General features: G+C 38.1%; 1 pseudogene; it reads right to left on the bottom strand.

The window, feature by feature from the left end:
- Positions 1-5,992: 5,992 nt before the first annotated feature.
- LOC126071032 (olfactory receptor 7G1-like) lies at positions 5,993-6,932 on the bottom strand (annotated as a pseudogene).
- Positions 6,933-8,160: the final 1,228 nt, after the last annotated feature.

An 8,160-nucleotide genomic window follows, 5' to 3' on the forward strand; every position in this document is an offset into this window, starting at 1 on the left:
CTTATATATATATATCTTACCATGATAAAATTTCAAAAAACAAATTATATTATGTCCCTATTTGTGAATGATATGATACTATACATCAATAACACAAAAGACTCCATGAGAAAACTACTGCAACTAATAAATTCAGAGAGTTGCAGGATACAAGATAAACATAACAAAAATCATTTGGATTCCTATACACCAATAAAGAGAACAATGAAAAGGAAATCGGAAAAAAAAATACCATTTATAATAGCTCCTAAAAAAATAAAATACTTTGGAATAAATCTAACCAGGGATGTAAAAGACCTATACAAAGAAAACTACAAAACGCTACTGTAAGAAACCAAAAAAGATCTACATAAATGGAAAAACATACCATGCTCATGGATAGGTAGACTCAACATTGTGAAAATGACAATTCTACCCAAAGTGATTTACAAATGCAATGTAATACCAATCGAAATATCAACAACATTCTTTAAAGAGATGGAAAAACATATCATTAACTTTATATAGAAGAGAAGAACCCCTGGATAAGTAAAGCACTACTGAAGACAAAGAGTAAAGTAGGAGGACACGCACTATCTGATCTCAGAACCTACTATACAGCTACGGTAGTCAAAACAGCCTGGTACTGGTACAACAACAGATATATGGGCCAATGGAACAGAATTGAGAGCACAGATGTAAATCCATCCACCTATGTTCACCTGATCTTCAACAAGGACTCAAAGTCCATCAAATGGGGAAAAAACAGCCTTTTTAACAAATGGTGAGGCAAAACTGGATGTCCATCTGCAAAAAAAAAAAAAAAAAATGAAACAGGACCCATATCTCACACCATGTACAAAAATTAACTCAAAATGGATCCAAGACCTAAATATAAAGCCAAAAACTATGAAGTTCGTAGAAGAAAAAATAGGATCAATGCTAGAGTCCCTAATAGACAGCATTAACAGGATACAAACCACAACAACAACACACAAGCTCCAGAGGATAAGCTAGTTAACTGGGATCTTCTAAAAGTTAAAGACTTCTGCTTATCAAAAGTTTTCACCAAAAGAGTAAAAAGAGAACCTACAGACTGGAAAAAAAATTGGGCTATTATAAATCAGACAAAGGTCCAATCTCTAAAATCTACAAGAAAATCTAACACCTCTACAACAAAAAGACAAATAATCCAATTAAAAAATGGGCAAAGGAAATGAACAGACACTTCTCCAAATAAGACATTCAAGCAGCTAACAGACACATGAGGAAAAGCTTGCAGTTATTAGAGAAATGTAAATCAAAACCACAATGATATACCATCTCATTCTGACATTATTGGTGCAAATCCATAAAACAGGAAATAACAAATGTTGGAGAGGCTGTAGGTAGATTGAAACACTTATTCACTGCTGGTGGGAATGCAAAATGATACAACCAATTTGGAAAATGATATGGTACTTCCTTAGAAAGCTAGAAAGAGAAATACCATATGATCCTGCAATCCCACTCCTAGAAATACATCCTAGAGAAATAAGAGTCATCACAGGAATAGACATATGCACACCCATGTTTAGTGCAGCATTGTTCACAATAGCAAAAAGATAGAAACAACCTAGATGCCCATCAACAGATGAATGGATAAACGAACTGTGGTACATTCACACAATGGAGCATTACGCAATGTTAAAGAACAATGATGAATCTGTGAAGCATCTCATAACATGAAGGAATCTGGAGGGCATTATACTGAGTGAAATAAGTCAATACAAAAGGACAAGTATTATATGAGACCACTAGTGTAAAAAGTCATGAAAAGGTTTACATACAAAAAGAAACAATATTTGATGGTTATGAGGGAGGAGATATGTGGGGATGGAAAAACACTTAATGGACCATAGATAAGTGGTAACTTTGGTGAAGGGTAAGACAGTACACAAAACTGGGGAAGCCAGCACAACCTGTGCAAGTCAAGCTCATGGTAGCTCCACAGACACATCCAATCTACCTGAGGGGTGGAATTGCTTGGCTGAGGGCTGTGGGGACCTTGGTCTTGGGGAACATCTAGCTCAATTGGCATAAAATAGTTTATAAAGAAAACCTTCTGCATTCTACTTTGGCGAGTAGTGTCTGGGGTTTTAAAAGCCTGTGAGCGGGCATCTAGATACTCCACTGGTCTCACCCCTTCAGAAGCAAGGAGGAATGAAGGAAGATAAAGATATAAGGAAAAGGTTAGTCCAAAAGACTAATAGACCATATCTACCACGGCCTCCGCAAGACTAAGAGTGGTACAACTAGGTGGTGCCTGGCTACCACCACTATATTGCTCTGTTAGGAATTAAAATAGAGGGTTCTGGCCAGAGCTGGACAAAAATGTAGAAAAAAATTCTAACTCAAACAGAAGGGCCAGAGTTGCTTGTCCTGACAGAAACTGGAGAAACCCTGAGAGTCTGGCCCCTGGACACCCATTCAGCTCAGTAATGAGGTCACTGCTGAGATTTACCCTTCAGCCCAAAGTTGAATAGGCCCATGGAACAAAACAAGACTAAAGTTAGGGCACACCAGCCCTAAGGCAGGGACTGGCAGGCAGGAGGGAACAGGAAAGCTGGTATTAGGGAACCCAGGGTTGAAAAGGGAGAGTGTTGACATGTTGTGGGGTTATTAACCAATGTCATACAACAATGTGTATACTGTTTTATAAGAAACTAGTTCTGTAAACTTTCATCTAAAGTACAATAAAAAAATTTTTCATCAACATCAGAAGGGATACATATTTTGTAATGTCACCATACATAATGTAAAATTATACAGAATTGAAAATAAATGAATTAAGATTACATGCAGCAACATGATTAAATTTCAAAAGCACAATCAGGACACAGAATTCATTCATTAAAATTTCACTGCTAATAAATTTAAAAATAGGCAAATTTATAAATCAGACAGGAATGCACCTAGGAATGACTAAAAACTTCCCTTCAGTCATATTGCCAGTATTGCAGCGAAAATACAAATACTGGCAATTTCACAGGTGTATCAAATGACACTTCTTGGCTCAGTGGTTAAATGCTTGGCTGCTAGCCAAAAAGCTGGCAGTTCAAAACCACACTGCTGCCCTCTGAGAGGAAGAACATGTGATTTGCTTTCATAAAGATTCCAGCCTATAAAACTCTGTCACATGGGGCTGTTATGAGTTGGAATTGACTGGACAACACCCAACAACAACAACAACATTAATTATATATGGCTGCAATATCAAACTATCACAGAAGTGGGTGGTTTAAAATGAGAAAAACATTATTGTCTCAAAGTTCTATAGGCTATAAGTCCAAATTCAGGTTGTCAATAGGACTATGTTCCCTCTGAATCTCCGGGGGAAGATCCTTTCTTGTCTGTCCCAACTTCTGGTATCCCTATGAATTCTTTGGCTTGCAGCTGCAGCTTCACTCCATATCTTCCTTTGTCTTCACAGGATGGCCTCCCTCTTTGACTCTCTGTCTCAATATCTTCTCTTTCATAAGGATAACACTCATATTGGTTTAGGACTCTCCCTACTCCAGCATGACCTCATATTAACAGGTAACATCTTCAAAGATCTTATTTCCAAACAAAGTCACATTTGCAGGTACCAGGAGTTAGGACTTCAACCTATCTTTGTAGGAGGCATAATTAAATCCATAACAATAAAATTCAACAAAATAGAAGAGCATAGGAGAAAATGATAAATACAGTATTCAGGATAGTGTTTGCCACTGGGAGGGTAGAAGGCAATAAGACTAGAAGACTATTCATAGGATTATATGGTGATGTCATTATTTCATAACCCAGGTCATGGGTATATGAGTTCTCATTATATTACAATTCTTTAAGAACTGCTGATACATTTTCTACGGTATTTGCATATGATATATTAATAATAAGTAAAATGGGAAAGATTCCACTTTCTGGATTCTTTCATATTCTAGATTCTAAATCCATTCTCTCATCTTCTTCTAATATTCAAGCCACGCTTGTCAAACTTCAGCATACATCAAAATGTCAAAAAAGTAATTATTTAGAATGTTCATCCTTCAGACATCTCCCCAGATATCAAAGCCTGTAGGTAGTGGGTGAGGTATGGAAACAAGCAGTAGGAACAAGGTCTCAGGTGACTCATCTCTGCAAGTGTTTTATGGACATAAATGGAGACAACTTTGCAATACCAATACACCTGGTGTGTCTGGTGATGAGCTGACTTCCTGGTTTAGTGCTGAACACAATCCCACCACCACCATCAAGGATGACCAGAAGGCACTCCAGACACTCCATTAATTCACCTCCAAGGTCTGTTTTATTGTCAACTCAGCACCACAGAGATGATTCTGAGTGAGGATCCTGATTCTTTGTGGTTGTGGGAAAACTGATCACCCTAAACCTGCCAACTTCCCTTTTGTCTCATTCCATTTTACACTCTACATGTCTTCCGCAAAATAAAGTCCATGTCCATAGAAAAACTGTTTTCCTCATAATTACACATTACAGAATTTTCCATGAGATCCCTAGGACAGAAGCCAACCCTCTAAGTCTTCAATGGTTCAATTAATTTTACTCAATCTCTGTGTTGACTCACCAAAGAAAGAAAAACTGCTAAATAAGGTGGCTAAGGAGAAAAGTAAAATCTCATAGACACTCTGGTCAATAAATCAATGGGTAAGGATCAAGTCAAATATGTTTCCAAAAAAGATGACCAATTCTACTCTAACTCAATAATTATTCATTTGACTTTATTGCTAAAACAGGTAAAACTTACTAATAGATATTGCAATAATGGTAAACTAATAAAAGTACTGAAGGAAGTGGTAAAAATATGCGAGAGCAAAGTATAATAAGCCTTATAAATTATGGCCAAATACAAAACATAATGGTCCTAGTTAAATTTTATTGAGTATTATGTACCAGGCATTGTATTAAGTGCTTGTAGTGGTTATAAGAATTAACTTCCCAACAGCAAAAAATACACTACATGGTCAGTCTAATGTGCTCATAGTAACTCTTATCTCCCAAACAGACCCGTGATTAGAAACAGATATATGCTGTTCTCAGTGATCAGATGGGAGAAATTGTCTTCCGTATGATTCTATGGGAAAGTCTATTAACAATATGTACTCTATTAACAATTTTTATTAAAAAATTTCTGTTGTACGTAGGGCCACCATGAGTTGGAATTGACTCAATGGCACCTAACAACATTAATAATAGGTCCAGAGACGTCAGTTTTGTGTCTCTATGCATGATGTCTAGAAATGACACCTGAGTCTGTTGCAGCCACCTGTGTGACAACAAATAGAACGATTCCTAGGATGAAGGCATTTCATGGGGAAATGTATGAAGTCCTACTGTCCTGTTCCTGTGCATTTCAAAACTCTGACATCCTTGTAATGAAAGATACCTCTCTGTTGTTTGGAAACTCAGAGTCGGGGTTATGCTTCCTCAATAGAAACAAAGCCTTCCTCATCGGTAAGGTCCAGTTATTATCTCACAATCATCTCAAGTCACTGCAATATTCCATTCAGCCAATTTTTTACAGGAATATATGCTGATGATACCAGGAACACATGTGGTTTACCAGTGACAGTCTTGATAATTACTAAATTGGGGCATGAAAGGTCAGATCCCTTCCTAAGTGGGACAAATTCTGTAGTGACATTCACACAAATCTATCAGTGGGATAAAGCTGAAGATAGCCTGTGTCTATAGCTTGCTTACACTCTTCTTCTATAGAACCTGACCAAAGAAATAGAACCTGACCAAAGAAACTGAGTTTAAGAGTTGAAATCATTTATCTGACACCACAAAGCTACAAAAAGAGCAAAGTCAGGTTTCAATCCCAAGTTGAATTACACTTAGCTATTTTTTATTATGTTATCTCTTCATTTTAGAAGAACGTGGTGGTGCAAAATCAAGCATTCTGGCTCAAGAGAATTCTGTCACTTTGATGAAATCTAGAAATCCCAAATAAAAGCACATAATATAATCACTGAAAAGCAGTTGTGCCCCTGATAACACTCCTCAAGGCTGCCTTCATGTCCCTGTTTCTCAGGCTGTAGATGAAGGGGTTCATCATGGGAGTTACCATAGTGTATATCCTTGAAGCTACTGCAGTTTTCTTGGAAGAGTTTGTAAATGTCGTACTTATATACGAACCAAAAGCTGTCCCATAGAATAAGGAAACAACTGAGAGGTGAGACCCACAGGTAGAAAAAGCTTTATACTTTCCACCTGCTGATGGCATTCTCAAAATGGAGGAGACAATTTGAGTGTAAGAGAAAATGATTCCAGAAAAAGGAAGAACACCCAGTATGCTAGCTGTAAAATATATGATGATGTTATTAATGAGAGTTTCAGAACAGGCAACCTTGATGACCTGAAAAACTTCACAGAATAAGTAAAGGGTTTCCAGGTCTGTGCAAAAAGACAGTCGCAACAACATCAGACAGTGGAGCAGAGCATCTGCAATGCTAATGAGCAAGGAGACTAGAATCAGCAGGCCACAGAAGTGGGTGTTCATGATGACCCTGTACTTCAGTGGGTGACAAATGGCCACATAGCAGTCATAGGCCATTACTCCAAAGGAGGAAATTTTCCAAAGTACTAAAAATCATGACAAAGCAGACCTGGGTGAGGCATCCTCCATAAGGGATGCTCTGATTCTGTGCTTGGAGGTTCGCCAGCATCTTTGGGATCATGGTGGTGCTGAGACAGATGTCAGTAAAGGAGAGATTGGAAAGAAAGAAGTACATGGGGGTGTGGAGGTGGGGGTCAGAGCTGACAGCCAGGATGATGAGCAGGTTTCCCAGCACAGTGACCAGACACATGGACAGAAACAGGCTAAAAAGGAGAGGCTGCAGTGTCCGATCCTCTGTCAATGCCAGGAGAAGGAATTCTGAAGCACCTGTTTGGTTTCTAGGTTCCATATTGTTGATGAATCTGATGCAAAAGATGGAGGTGACTGACAATCAAACGTCAGCAAGCAGATCTTGGGATGGGAATGAGAGGGATGGAGGGGATTGCAATGGTGGTACTGTCTGTGTGCATATTATTTGGTTAAATAAAACAGACCAGAAGCATATATGTCAGAGTGTCAATATTCATTTATTTTGGAAAGGGGTGAGAGGGTGGTCATTTTTTTTTTATTACACTATTTTTGCTCATTTTAAATATTTGGTAATTTTATAGAGAAAAAGACACACTGGGGAGGCAGCCTGATGAGTCTGTCTTGGACATCACCTCTTTCCCCAGAGGTCAGAACTGAGTAACATAAATAAAATATCCCCCGCTTTTTGAAAGTTTGCTTTATCCAGCTTCACTTTTATGAAATATCCACATTAGTACTAGTTTTCTTCGCTAACCGAAAGATAACTTAAGAGGATTTTTACCTTTATGAAAAAAGGCTAAGAGCAAAACTAGCATTCAGTGTTTATTCTACAGCAAGCCATTAAAGAGGCAGTGCACACCCTGAGCAGCCAGAGTCACATGGCCAAGCTCCTTCCCTGGAAACTACACTCAGCATCTCAACATAAAATGCCACAGCTTTGAGCTGTGTCTGTGAACATTGTATGTTACTGTTATTTAAGATTATATGTGTTCTTTGGTATGATTTGGTTGGTTATTTTTGGGGTCTGCGGTGCTCAAAAATTTTTCATATATAAATTAATGATAATTTTCCTAACTTTAAGCCATTCTTTTAGCTTGTGATATGTTTCCTAGGAACACTCAACTTTTGGATAGTGGGGGAAACTTGTAATGGCAATGTGTGTTAAGAGCCAGGAATGAGAAGGTAAGGTGATGTTGATAAACCCTTCTTAACCACCCAGAAGAATGCTAGTAAATCTCAGAGAATTTTTAAATGGTCATCACGCTTGAGAAGAGACAGATTTCTGTTCCAGACGAAAATTCTCCTTGCCATTGTGGAGAGACGAGGACACTAGCAGAATGACAGCTCCCTCACATTGCTGACAAGATAGAAGGAAACACATCAGAAAGATGAGAGACAGGCAGGAGTTCAGAGGAGACTTGAATCTAATCATTTCATGCACATAATATCTTGACATGCATCATTCCCCTGAATGAACCTGTATTAAAACACCTGTCCTCATTTCCAAACCTTAACTAAGGGATTCGGGTTACCTGGCTGGCATCACT

This window comes from Elephas maximus, chromosome 3, assembly GCF_024166365.1.
Source record: "Elephas maximus indicus isolate mEleMax1 chromosome 3, mEleMax1 primary haplotype, whole genome shotgun sequence".
NCBI classification, from domain to species: domain Eukaryota; kingdom Metazoa; phylum Chordata; class Mammalia; order Proboscidea; family Elephantidae; genus Elephas; species Elephas maximus.